Source organism: Bufo bufo, chromosome 5, assembly GCF_905171765.1.
Source record: "Bufo bufo chromosome 5, aBufBuf1.1, whole genome shotgun sequence".
NCBI lineage: Eukaryota > Metazoa > Chordata > Amphibia > Anura > Bufonidae > Bufo > Bufo bufo.
The window spans coordinates 560,295,733-560,310,592 of record NC_053393.1 but is presented as its reverse complement, the minus strand read 5'-3'; the positions used below and the strand labels follow the sequence as shown (position 1 = coordinate 560,310,592).

The following is a 14,860-nucleotide window of genomic DNA, read 5'->3' as shown; positions in this document are numbered from 1 at the left end:
AGATCCAGACATGCTACATAGGATTTTTTGCCATTTTTCAAGTGGTCTTAAACTTTTGATCAGGACTGTATGTACTGCAGTAATGGTGCCATATGCTGGTTATAATCGGCACCGTAGGGCACAGCGATTAGCACCGGCCATGATCCGATGGTGTCACAGTTTGGACCACCCGAGAATTCTTTGACTCTTTGGCAAAACAACGAAATGTGACGATGGTCCCCACGCCTCGTATAAAACCAGCGAGGAGCTCGTCTCCGGAGCCATTCCTTCTCCTCACCCTCTGTTTCTCCTTTCAGTGTCTCATTAAAATTACTGAAAATATCAATATTTTGGATCAGACGTAATGACTGCACCCTGTACCCTGTAAATATTTTGGATCAGACGTAATGACTGCACCCTGTACCCTGTATAATGTGCTCATGGCCGCCAGGTTGGTACAGTACATCCTTCACCTGGGGCAGAACTGCTACCCTCATTATTTAATAAGTGGATTGCTTAGTTCTGGGATTATGATGGAATGCGGTTTCATGTTGGGAACACGAAGCGTCGTCATCGCCCTTCATAAAATATTTCCACACAATTGTAGCCGTAATGTGCAAATAAATTCCAAACTTGCCGCAGAAAGAGACTCCGAGCAGCAGCAAGTCACGAGAATTAGTTCTGGAAAATGTGTTAAATGTGTAAACTGCAGAGAGTAATCCGGAGAGGACATGAATGGAAAATGATTGCGGGTGAGTCAGGGCTGGAGGCTCGGGAGCCGGGCACACAATGCAGCATTAAGGTCATTGCTTCAAAGGAGTCTGGGAATGCATGCAGAAAGCAACATGGCAGAGCCTCGTCAGGAAGATTTACTGGTGCAATAACCCATTAGATACAGGGGCAGGCTGGGGAGACTCTCATTGTCTGCTCCATGGATCTTCTGGGATTTCACAGTCTACTGTCTTATCAAGTGACAAGGACATATGCTATGGATATGACCCCCCCCCCCCCCCCTCCCAACCCTGGAGAGTGGATGTAAGGTGAACCCCAGGACTAAGCCCTCCTATAGACATTGTCCCATGATGCATCAGCTCCAGAATTAGAAGACAGAAACCAGGTCTCTCTGGTTTGGTTGAATGATTGAAACTGCAATGTGTTTGTATAATGGATGGGGAATTCTTCCGTAAAATTATACATTTTCTAATAAGACACAAATCCTATTAATCTATTTTTGCACAGTGAAGAGGATAGCAAGAGAGGATAACCTGCAAGTGCAAATGAGTAACCTAACTACCTAGCCATAATCAACTCAGGGGTGGAAATAGAGACAGTGCACGGGGGTGAGAGGGGTCAACTCAGGCCATAGAGGGTAAGTAAGAATTCCTGTACACAGTGCAGCCCAGGCCACGGGATCCACATGTGGATGGCAGCGTCTTACCACGTGTTAAGTGCATGTGCGGTCCGGCACTCTCCAGGTGTCCGTCAAAGATTGCAAGATTCATGCCCTTTGAATCTAGACCACCAGTTATTTTATCACTAACCCCTTCAATGCCCTAGACCACCAGAGATGTTACCAGCAACCCCTTTATTATTCTATATCACCATGGATATTACCATTAACCTCTCCATGCATAGTCCACCAGGGATGATACTGATGGCTGCAGAACAAAATATGGAATATCTGACTGCAAAATACCATTTTATTCATTTCAAACATGAGAAGATGTAAATTGTAGCGGTGAAAGGTGTTGGATAAGGGCTTACCAGCAGTTCTTGCACAGGGACTCTTTGTTTAGATTGGTCTCCATTGTCATGTATATGATGTGTATACTGTTTTGGACCCCACCTTGCATTTATGTAAACCAGTACATATGTTCCTAGACTGTAATAATAACTGTTGTCATTAGAAGTCACTGTTATAGCAGAAGCTAAGCTAGAAGGAAGTTATATAAGAGCTGAAAGCAGGAAGTGAGTGAATGTGTGGCTGAGGCCACGTGGTATGCAGAGTCTAATATTAATAAGGAGAGAAGAGAACTGGCCTGGAGGCATGTAGCCACTCCAAAAGAAGGAGCCTGACAAAGGGAACCCCATAGGAGTCTGTAAGGAATACAGCCATGGCAGTAAGCTCAGTCCCTGTGAAATACACCTGAGGAGATGGGAGGCTATGATGTGTGAGGACAATAACTATAAGGACAGTTGGTGTGTAGGTCACTGTGAAATATGTTTTCTGATGTCTTGTAGATACAGTATGCTGTGATGTGTGAGGATTTTAGCTCTAGGGTAGGTAGCATATATTTCTCCTATGGATGACCAGTTTTTGTGTGGAGCTGCAGATAGTGGTTTTGACACCAGGGGCGTGATCTGAGGTTAGACAGTATGGGGTGCCTTGAGAAACTGTTGTTGGTTCTGCATGTCTGAGAAGTTTCCATTGCTAAGCTGGAGGTCTGAGTGACTTGTTCATGGCAGGTGTGTTAGAGGGCTTGAGGGGACTTGTCCATCTTGACACTGTTGGTGGTATAGAGGTCCAGAATGCTGCATAGTATGCCTGAGGGGCCCCATTGACTTATAATGGGGTTCACTGGGTTTCTGGTATGGTATTTGACATTGTATTAGAAAACTGGAGCTGTATCTGGAGGTATTAAAGGAGCCTCCATTGCAGATGTAAACCTAGTTTTAAAGGGGTTGTCTCATCTTAGACATTGGTGGCATATTTCTAGGATATGATGGTGTAGGTCCCACCTCAAGACCTGAACCTATCTCCAGAACAGGACCTCTGAAGTCTGCAGGGAGCAGCTGTACATGTATGCACTCCATTGATTTCTATTGGACTTGCGAAATATAGTCCAACATGCTTGCTCAGCTATTTTCAGAACTACAATAAAAATTATTGGAAAGAACGCTGACCTTAAGCAGTATGCTCTCCTTAACTTTCGGGGGCCTGTTCTGGAGATAGGTGCAGGTCTAAGAGGTGGGACCGCATCTACAGTATCTGACTTTCATGGCATACCCTAGTGATATGTCATCAAAGTATGACAGAACCCTATTAAAGGACCATATACAGTCAGTTCCATAAATATTGGGACATTGACACAATTCTAACATTTTTGGCTCTATACAACACCACAATGGATTTATAATGAAACGAACTAGATGTGCTTTAACTGCAGACTGTCAGCTTTAATTTGAGGGTATTTACACCCAAATCAGTTGAACGGTGTAGGAATTACAACAGTTTGCATATGTGCCCCCCACTTGTTAAGGGACCAAAAGTAATGGGACAATTGGCTTCTCAGCTGTTCCATGGTCAGGTGTGTGTTATTCCCTCATTATCCCATTTACAATGAGCAGATAAAAGGTCCAGAGGTCATTTCCAGTCGGCTATTTGCATTTGGAATCTGTTGCTGTCAACTCTCAAGATGAGATCCAAAGAGCTGTCACTATCAGTGAAGCCATCATTAGGCTGAAAAAACACAACAAACCCATCAGAGAGATAGCAAAAACATTAGGCCTGGCCAAAACAACTGTTTGGAACATTCTTAAAAAGAAGGAACGCATCGGTCAGCTCAGCAACACCAAAAGACCCGAAAGACCACGGAAAACAACTGTGGTGGATGAGCGAAGAATTATTTCCCTGGGGAACAACAGTTGGCCAGATCAAGAACACTCTCCAGGAGGTAGGTGTATGTGTGTCAAAGTCAACAATCAAGAGAAGACTTCACCAGAGTGAATACAGAGGGTTCACCACAAGATGTAAACCATTGGTGAGCCTCAAAAACAGGAAGGCCAGATTAGAGTTTGCCAAATAACATCTAAAAAAGCCTTCACAGTTCTGGAACAACATCCTATGGACAGATGAGACCAAGATCAACTTGTACCAGAGTGATGGGAAGAGAAGAGTATGGAGAAGGAAAGGAACTGCTCATGATCCTAAGCATACCACCTCATCAGTGAAGCATGGTGGTGGTAGTGTCATGGCGTGGATATGTATGGCTGCCAATGGAACTGGTTCTCTTGTATTTATTGATGATGTGAGTGCTGACAAAAGCGGCACGATGAATTCTGAAGTGTTTCGGGCAATATTATCTGCTCCTATTCAGCCAATTGCTTCAGAACTCATTGGACGGCTCTTCATAGTGCAGATGGACAATGACCCAGGGCATAATGCAAAAGCAACCAAAGAGGTTTTTAAGGGAAAGAAGTTAAATGTTATGCAATGGCCAAGTCACACACCTGACCTGAATCCGATTAAGCATGCATTTCACTCGCTGAAGACAAAACTGAAGGAAAAATGCCCCAAGAACAAGCAGGAACTGAAGACAGTTGCAGTAGAGGCCTGGCAGAGCATCATCAGGGATGAAACCCAGCGTCTGGTGATGTCTATGCGTTCCAGACTTCAGGCTGTAATTGACTGCAAAGGATTTGCAACCAAGTATTAAGAAGTGAAAGTTTGATTTATGATTATTATTCTGTCCCATTACTTCTGGTCCCTTAACAAGTGGGAGGCACATATGCAAACTGTTGTAATTCCTACACCGTTCACCTGATTTGGATGTAAATACCCTCAAATTAAAGCTGACAGTCTGCAGGTAAAGCACATCTTGTCCGTTTCATTTCAAATCCATTGTGGTGGTGTATAGAGCCAAAATTTTTAGAATTGTGTTGATGTCCCAATATTTATGGACCTGACTGTATTGCGAACTGTAACCATCAAGATGTTCCCCTGTCATCTGCAAAGCAAAGGTAAAGCCAACTGTTCAGCTATTACGATCTATAAAGTGTGAAGATGGTGTCACGAGGGTATCGAGAACCACGCCTGACTCCGTTATACCCGGGGTCAGGAAGTCGCAGCGGTTGGCTGCACGCTCTATTTAAGATAGGGCTGTTTTCCTTATGGTAGCTTTCTGGGTTTGCTTTGCAAACCCTTTTGGCTCACTCAGGGATCCGTAGCTCCTTCTCCTCAGCTGTTCCTTGTCCAGCACTCCCAACCTCCTTATATTCCTCTCTCACACTTCTCTGGTTGCCAGAGATAGAGCTTCCTGCCTGGACATCTATTCTGACCTTCTGGAGCTGTGTTGCTGCGTTCTCTGGTAGTTGGTCCAGAACGCTACCCTCCGGATCCCTGTTGGACCTTTTTGGTCTATTGTGGTCGCCCACCTGGGTGTATGTGTTTGTCTGTTTTGTCTGTCCTCTCCCTGGTGTTTCCCTCTTAGTGATAGTGATGCTGACTAGCGATCACTATCTAGGGCTCATATTAGGGAAAGCCAGGGTTTAGGCACGTGATCGCCGCACGGGTGAGGAACCCGTCTAGGGACGTCAGGGCAGTCAGGTGCCAGCCGCAATGTGAGTTAGGGGTCACCACCTTTCCCTCTCCCTTGGGCAGGGCTTTCCCTATTTTCCTCCCTGTGCGTGACGTCGGTCATTACAGATGGATTCTGATAAAACTATCCTGGTCAATGAATGAACTGAAGACTTGTCTGAAATGTTTGTGAAAGACTTAGCTCATTTTATCTGATAGAACGAACAAAGACTTATTGGAATTGTTTGTACAAGTTATTGCCCAATTTATTTGAAAGAATCGTTAACAGCTGAAAATAAATAAGGACTTGTTTGGAAATGTTTGTGACAGAAAGTTAGGCATTGTCTGCCAAGGTTATCTTGGGATTTTAATTTATTGCGGATCTGGTAATTGGCATCTTCAAGGTCCGGAATGATAACAGATAAACAAGATATACACAGTGACCCTCATAGATTGAATATGCTGGCTGCATTGCAATAGTGTCACCGCCACTTCTGTGAGAAGGTCTGACAGACGTCCTTTTCTACCTCTTGCATGATGTTCTTTGTTTTGGTTTCACTTTGTCATCTCATTTCCTTCTCCCAGGTGTCACCTATTTAGACGAATCCTCTTTCCTTTATATACCCTCCCATACTGCCTCACTTTGCGGTTTATACTACTTATACCTGGATTGAAGTGTTCACTGCTGGAGACTTCTGTTCCTGCTTGTTCAGATAAGTCCTTTCATGTATTGTGTTTCCTTGCTGGCTTGATTCTAGGTGACCCTGACTCCCTCCGTATTAAGTGCAGGGAGCCGGTGGTCGTGTCCCCTCACTATTATAGGGTTTTCAGATGTCACACAGTCTAGGTACGAGGGCATGCAATTGTCTACCTCTGAGACCCTTGTATGTGCTTAGCATTCAGGGTGAGCTCTTAGGGTTTTATAGGGGTCACCTTTATGCTCCTTAGTTTGGGATCAAGCCAGTCGGATGTTTATCCATAACTTCCAGCTATCAGCAACATCATCCGTAACATTATAAACCACCTTCCGTCTTGATCTTCCTCAGACTTGGAAGATCCATAATGTTTTTCACAGGTCCCTATTAAAACCTTATGTCCAACCCACTGTACCCTCCTCTTTGCCTCCTCCTCCGATTTTTGTTGATGGTAATCTTGAATTCCAGGTCTCTAGGATTGTGGATTCTCGCATTATCCGCGGTTCTCTCCAATACCTTGTTCATTGGGAGGGTTATGGTCCTGAGGAGAGGATATGGGTCCCAGTGGCGGAAATTAAGGCCACTCGTCTCATCAAGGCTTTCCATAGGTCTCATCCTGAGAAGGTGGGTTCTGAGTGTCCGGAGTCCACCCGTAGAGGGAGGGGTACTGTCACCGCCACTTCTGTGAGAAGGTCTGACAGACGTCCCTTTCTACCTCTTGCATGATGTTCTTTGTTTTGGTTTCGCTTTGTCATCTCATTTCCTTCTCCCAGGTGTCACCTATTTAGACTAATCCTCTTTCCTTTATATTCCCTCCCATACTGCCTCACTTTGCGGTTTATACTACTTCCTGGATTGAAGTGTTCACTGCTGGAGACTTCTGTTCCTGCTTGTTCAGATAAGTCCTTTCATGTATTGTGTTTCCTTGCTGGCTTGATTCTAGGTGACCCTGACTCCCTCCGTATTAAGTGCAGGGAGCCGGTGGTCGTGTCCCCTCACTATTATAGGGTTTTCAGATGTCACACAGTCTAGGTATGAGGGCATGCAATTGTCTACCTCTGAGACCCTTGTATGTGCTTAGCAGTCAGGGTGAGCTCTTAGGGTTTTATAGGGGTCATCTTTATGCTCCTTAGTTTGGGATCAAGCCATTCGGATGTTTATCCATAACTTCCAGCTATCAGCAACATCATCCGTGACAACTAGCAGGTGAAGCCCTTTGATGAATTGCTGTAAGATGATATTACTTGATCGGTGATGGAAGTTCTCTATCCTTTGTTGATACTTAACCTATAAAAGAAAGGACATAATATGTATACTTTATTGTTGTTATATTTAATAAAAATCATATTATTAACCTTCATTTGAAGTGTAGTTGCAGTTAAGAGTCTCTCTTTAAAGGGACTCTGTCACCACTTTCTAACCCCCCCTTTTAAAAGTATTGTTATCTCCATGGCGCCCCTGTGATTACAAAGGTGTTGTTAGAAGATATATTCGCCGTCTCCTTTTGATAAAAAGAGCTTTTATCTAACCTGTCAATCTTCTTGATAAGGTGCCCAGGGCGTTTCTGTTGGTCTCAAGCTGCCGCCCGCCGCCGCCGCCGTTGGTGCCCAGCTCCTCCCCTGATGCTTTCAGCGCCGCCTAAATGTAATGAAATACGCCTCCGGCTCTCGCTCAGTGCCCCCTCCTCCTTTTCAAAGATCCCGCGCGTGCGCACAGGCCTGTGCCTGATGCGCCCGTGCGGACATTTACAATCAGCCTCATTGAGCGAAGTGCGCATGCGCGCACTTCGCTCAACCTCCTCATCAGACGAGCACTGCAGCCAGGAGGGGGCACTGAGCGAGAGCCGGAGGCGTATTTCATTACATTCAGGCGGCGCTGAAAGCATCAGGGGAGGAGCTGGGCACCAACGGCGGCGGCGGCGGGCGGCAGCTTGAGACCAACAGAAACGCCCTGGGCACCTTATCAAGAAGATTGACAGGTTAGATAAAAGCTCTTTTTATCAAAAGGAGACGGCAAATTTATCTTCTAACAACACCTTTGTAATCACAGGGGCGCCATGGAGATAACAATACTTTTAAAAGGGGGGGTTAGAAAGTGGTGACAGAGTCCCTTTAAAGATTATCCAAATCTGAAGTCTTACTCTTTTCAGCAAAATAATTGACAAACCTCTTACATTTTTTTATTCAAACAGAAAAACACCCTTAAAAAGTCTTCTGTGTAAGGCGAAACATCAGTCACCTGGGTGAGGAGGAAACCAGTGACCCCATGCTGACTTCCATTTTGCTGGATGGATGAGAAGCGATCTATCCAGGATGGGCTGTTGCGTCCTAACAAGCGTGGGACGTCTGTGCCGTCTCCAGTCCCTGACCTCTCCCATACTGTCCCCCCTCTGAATGCCCCTGGTGCAGTATGATGGTCTTTGTTTTATCATGGAGGATCCTTCACCTTCACTCACTTTTTCTCCTCTTCAGCCATAGCGTGAGGGAAACTTTACGATTCATTGGCAGGGGTTAGGTCAGGAGGAATGTGTCTGCATTTTGGGGAAGTAATGTTGGGCATTCAGTTTCCAAATGATCAAAATTCTTTTTTTTATTGCATACTGAAAGTGTCAAATGCCTGTAAAGAAATGCGCAGCCGAGCATCTTCTGTCAATTATTCGGGCTTTATTGAGTGTTAAAGACTAGATTTTCTGACAGAGCCAGCTTCTAAGTGTCTCGGCAATTCAGAACATATGGTCCGGGAGGAGGTGACTGCCGTCTCTCACTGTCTTCAAAGCATCTCCATGTCTCAAACAAAGGTATCTTTTCTTTGCAGGGGAGCATCTTAGGATTTCGGGGTCTTGGTGCAAAAGCAATACATGGGTCTGCCACCTAACCGCCAATGATGTCACTATTGGTATATTACATATTGTTACATATATTATATACTGTATGATGTTTACACATTGGAGGACATTTAATCAGGTTACAATCAGAAGCTATGTATAACTCCGAGGTGATGTCTAGAGGGTAGATTGGAAGGATAAAGATCCTTTTGTTTCAATCAAATGCAAAAATGTAGACCTGAGGGTAGACCTTTAGTTTAAAACGGCCAATAGACGTATGATTGCGGCTGGAATTTTGTCCTAGCCAATTCGATGTCCTCCACATGTTAGTCAGTGGGTAAATATGGTATAACAAGGAAGGCCGAAGGAAGGTTAGGGAAAATGAAATGATGAGAGGCATGAACTGATAGGGATGAACTGAGGTAACATCCTTCTGGGTATCAGTAGGTTCATTCTTCTTAAGAGCTATAACCTTGCTGTATCTGGGTCTGATAATCAGAATAAAGCTTCATCTCTGGAAAAGAACCGAGGATTGCTGCCATCGACATTCATCATTTTCATCATCACGTGTATTAATAACATTTTGGTGCCATGACAAGTGACCAGAAGAAGCTGTGAAGATTTGTGACCCAGAAGTGCTGTGACCCAAAGTCTGGTGGTGACTTAGAAGTCTGCTTCAGCAAGAGGCCACCAAGAAGGGAGTTTTTGACCCCATAACCCAACAAGACTGGAGGACTCTGGTGCCAGAAAGGCTAGTGAGTATTCTCTACTTAATTGCTGTACGACTTCTATTTTAGTGTGGCTAGTGGGGAAGGTCGTATGAATGGAGTTATCGTTAATGAGCGGCTCATAAATTACATAAAAAGGACCATATGAGATCCCTCAGGAATGGAAAACTTCATGGGATAAGATTAAATGTTTTCTGGATAGGGAAGTGTTTGATAGGAAAAGTAAAGAGAAAAGGAATGATAGTGCAAGGTTTATTGTCCTGTCGTGTGAAGTTGATGGAGATTGTGGCACAAAGAGATCAGAAGCTTAAAGTAGAGGCAGAAGGATTGGGATGATGAAATGGCTGAACTGAGATTGCATGCTGTGATAACTGGGGAGGCTCTGATTGAGAAAGCGATACTTTGTGAGCAGTTTTCTAGTGTTAATGAGGAATTATCAGTAAAAATACAGAGTGTAGAGAAGGAACTGGTGGAATGCAAACCTCCAACTAATATTGCATTTGATAAATTGTCTGACTAATGTAGATCAATGTTAACATCAAGAAGTGTTAGTAACAGTCTCATTTATCCTTGGGGCGATCTACATAATGTTAAGAATATTCCAGAAGCTCCTACAACTGTATGAAATGCTGACGATTCAGGTGAAGTGCAGCTGATTACCAAACATTTAAAGCCATGGGAAATGGATGCAATTGTTAAAGAAATCGGGCAGGTCCCAAGGCCTGAGATCAGCAGGTTCATGAGACGGTTTTGTGATTTGCAGAGAGTTGTAGAGACTTATAACTTGAATGTGGATGACATGGATAGAGTGTTACGAAATGGATTGTGGATTACACAAAACTGTGGGCAGCAAAGAAAAGTAGAGGACCTTCTTAAAGAACTGTTGAAGGCATTGGACGGAGTGGCTTCAAATATATCTTTGTCTGGAAAAGTTAAGCACATGAAGCAGGAGTGTCCCTATGAGTTGTCCAATAGAACTGCTACTGTCGTGGAATATGTGCTTAGTGGAGATCCTGGCTTTGAACATGGTGGCTTGGTTCATAGAGTTATGGTGTTGGAAGCTTTGGATGATGACGTTAGAGACGGAATTGTGTCTGAAACTCCAGATCCAAGCGATCTAAACAATATATTATGAAGAGCCGGTAATTTATGGCAGAGGAGGAACAGAGAGGGTGGCAGAGGAGGAACAGAGAGGGTGGCAGAGGAGGAACAGAGAGGCTAGCAGAGGAGGAACAGAGAGGGTGGAAGAGGAGGAACAGAGAGGGTGGCAGAGGAGGAACAGAGAGGGTAGGAGAGGAGAAACAGAGAGGGTGGCAGAGGAGGAACAGAGAGGGTAGCAGAGGAGGAACAGAGAGGGTGGCAGAGGAGGAACAGAGAGGGTGGCAGAGGAGGAACAGAGAGGGTGGCAGAGGAGGAACAGAGAGGCTAGCAGAGGAGGAACAGAGAGGGTGGAAGAGGAGGAACAGAGAGGGTGGCAGAGGAGGAACAGAGAGGGTAGGAGAGGAGAAACAGAGAGGGTGGCAGAGGAGGAACAGAGAGGGTAGCAGAGGAGGAACAGAGAGGGTGGCAGAGGAAGAACAGAGAGGGTGGCAGAGGAGGAACAGGGAGGCTAGCAGAGGAGGAACAGAGAGGGTGGCAGAGGAGGAACAGAGAGGGTGGCAGAGGAGGAACAGAGAGGGTAGCAGAGGAAGAATAGAGAGGGTGGCAGAGGAGGAACAGAGAGGGTGGCAGAGGAGGAACAGAGAGGCTAGCAGAGGAGGAACAGAGAGGGTGGAAGAGGAGGAACAGAGAGGGTGGCAGAGGAGGAACAGAGAGGGTAGGAGAGGAGAAATAGAGAGGGTGGCAGAGGAAGAACAGAGAGGGTGGCAGAGGAGGAACAGAGAGGGTGGCAGAGGAGGAACAGAGAGGGTGGCAGAGGAGGAACAGAGAGGGTAGCAGAGGAGGAACAGAGAGGGTAGCAGAGGAGGAACAGAGAGGGTGGTAGAGGAGGAACAGAGAGGGTGGTAGAGGAGGAACAGAGAGGGTGGCAGAGGAGGAACAGAGAGGGTAGCAGAGGAGGAACAGAGAGGGTGGCAGAGGAGGAACAGAGAGGGTAGCAGAGGAGGAACAGAGAGGCTAGCAGAGGAGGAACAGAGAGGGTAGCAGAGGAGGAACAGAGAGGGTGGCAGAGGAGGAACAGAGAGGGTAGCAGAGGAGGAACAGAGAGGCTAGCAGAGGAGGAACAGAGAGGGTGGAAGAGGAGGAACAGAGAGGGTGGCAGAGGAGGAACAGAGAGGGTAGGAGAGGAGAAATAGAGAGGGTGGCAGAGGAGGAACAGAGAGGGTGGCAGAGGAGGAACAGAGAGGGTAGCAGAGGAGGAACAGAGAGGGTAGCAGAGGAGGAACAGAGAGGGTGGCAGAGGAGGAACAGAGAGGGTAGCAGAGGAGGAACAGAGAGGGTAGCAGAGGAGGAACAGAGAGGGTGGCAGAGGAGGAACAGAGAGGGTGGCAGAGGACGCAGCCAGAATATTCAGAGTGGAGGGGCAGAACAGGAAATAAAATGTTGATTTCCGCAGACCCCATATAGGAAATGGTTCCATGAATCAGAGCAGACAGAGAGATAGGGGGCAATATAATAGAGACAAGGTCCACAGAGCTACATAGATACCATCTCATGTAATGAAACACGAGAGAGACAAATTGCAAGTAGAATAGAATTCAGTAAAACTTGAAAGAGACAAAAGTTACAAGAAGAGTTGAGTAGGGTTAAAAGGGAACTGGATCAATTAAAAAGTGTCAAATGCTCATCTCTTACCCCAACTCTTATCTGAATTCATGCCCCTTCCCCCATAACCATATAACAATTGTGGTTTTACATTTTTTCTTTCTTTTTAATAGTGTAAAATATAATTTTAATAGTAGACAAGTCTGTGTGTCAGTGTGAGACATGGATAGTTCTCATGTGATCTGACAATAGAAAATGTATAGTGTAATGTCACTGGAGATTCCTTTTTCTCCATGGTTTGGAAATGCAAATAGGAGGAGAGGAATGAGGTGTGACCTGGGGCGTAGCTATAGGGGAAGCAGGGGAAGCGGCTGCTTTGGGGCCCTGACCCAGAAGGGGCCCATCCAGGAGGAGAGGAATGAGGAGTGACCTGTCAGAATCAGGTAGTAATGAGGACCAATGTGTGCGGTGTAAACCTTGTTAAAATGTACCCCAAGTATTGTCTTTCAGGTTGCGAAGATGGGGTTGAAAAAAGAGAGAGAAAAAAAGAGAAGACGGAAAGAAGAAAGAATATATATTTTTTTGGGTGTAAAAAATCGGCAAGTGGGGGAGTGGACTCCAAAAACAAAAGCAATAATTGAAGAAAATCAAGAAGTATTGTGACGACAGAAGTCTGGAACTACCTACCGCCTGCTATTTATGTATCAACTATAGGATGAACTGAAGATAATTCATCCGTTCACATCTTACCAGTAATGATTATGTCCTGTTTTGTTCATATTTCCTGCTATATTTTCATTATTATTACATGTTTATTATTTACTTTTCCAGAGAGTTGCCCAAAGACAAAGACAAGCTGTTTGACATCTGTTTTCCAAGCCCATGTGATTGGTTTTGGGAAGCTACACAACGGCTCAAATTCAGGAAGGTATAAAAGAGGGATCTGGGCACGGATATGGAATCAGGACTCGGTTTGGGCAGGTCCATGTGGTATAGCAGCAAGAAGCAAGTACTTAGAGGGGATGTAAACACTCTAGCGGAAGTGAAGGTTGATATTCAGGACATTCACACAATTGCCGCAGATTTGCAGGGTATTCAGAAGTAGTGATGAGCGGCAGGGGCAATATTCGAATGTGCAATATTTCACAAATATTTTGTAGAATATTCATCATATATTCGTGAATTTGCGAATTCCAGATTATGTTCTTGATTGCGAAAATCGACAACGTATTATTCGCGTAATGCGCCTGAAATACCGGCGCGGGGTAGGCAACGTTTCTATTGGTTGCTGGGGATGTTGCTAAGCTGTGACGAAGCCTGCTCATTGGCCCACAAGCCATAAGAAGGGAGGGATGATCACCTGATGTGTACTGTGTTAAAAAAAACTATAAAAAAAAACTGAATATTCGTCATTACGAATATATAACACCATATTCTAAATATTAGCAAATTCTCGAAGTGCCGATATTCGCGAAAAAGAAATTAGCTTTTCGAATATTCGTGCTCAGCACTATTCAGAAGACTGTGAATGAACTGAATGATTCACTTAGTCATAATAATGTGCCCAAAGATATGGCTTGTGGTATGATAGGGAACCGGTTGAGTAAAACACCTACGTCTAAGACTTCAGGAAATAAAGCGAGGAGAGGGCCACAGAATCGTGGACTCGGTCTATGAAAGAAAAATGGACTGTTGATCTTCCATATGGACTACGCCACCAACCCGTGTTTACAAAGGAGGGCCAAGTATGGAAATCAATACGACCCCAACTGTTGTGACAAATGATAGCAGGCCTGGTTCCTGGACAACAGGAGAGCTGGAATATGTGGGTGGCGGTGCCGCGACGCATGCTGGAAGCCGTCTAATCCAACTGCAAACTCTGGATGGAAGCAAATAATTCATGGAGATGGACTCGAAGTCTGTGCATTAGGGGTGGATGTCGTCTTCACAAGGCAAGGACAAATACAGGGTGGTGTGCGAATGGGACACATGTGGACTGGTGACAATCGGAGGAGAAGACATACGAGCCAACATCAAATTAAATCAAATATCTATGGACATTGTTCAGAGGTGACTGGGAAGCAATGGTTTTCCCAATGTATAAGAAAATACCACCACTTACAATTGAATTGGGCACATTATTTAAAGGGATTCTCCAGGAATTAAGAAAATGAAAACACACAAATATTACTTTATTATAAATATTTTCCCAAATACCTTTCATTAGTTATAATGGCTTGTTTTGTCTAGGGAGCAATGGTTAGGAGAAACAAAATGGCCGCCGTCCTGTTAGCACACACAGAACCTGTCCTAATCACACAGCAGGACAAGTTACTGCGTTGGCCCCGAAGCAATGAAAAGGGGGGTTGTTGATGGAGAAATAAATTGAGTCCAGACCTTGTGATGAAGTTCAATAACAGTTTTACTTTCAATAAACGTTTCTCCAACATTTTCAGGCTTTGTCTTGGTTCCAGCAGGTGTTAGCATTAACTGTGGCAGGCAAACTCCTCTATGCTACATCTGTTGCTCTCTGGCTCTGCTGTGCTTACAGGGTAGCTGAATAACTTGGCTTTAGCTGTATGCTGCAACTTCGCTCTGTAGTCTGACTCTAGCTTTGCCCAGGGAAAACTTTACT

The 14,860-nt window shown here is 44.9% G+C and overlaps 1 pseudogene; it reads left to right on the top strand.

Annotated features, from left to right (window-relative positions):
• Nucleotides 1-12,260, top strand: part of LOC121002661 — a 64,385-nt pseudogene extending 52,125 nt beyond the window's left edge.
• The last annotated feature ends 2,600 nt before the right edge of the window (nucleotides 12,261-14,860 follow it).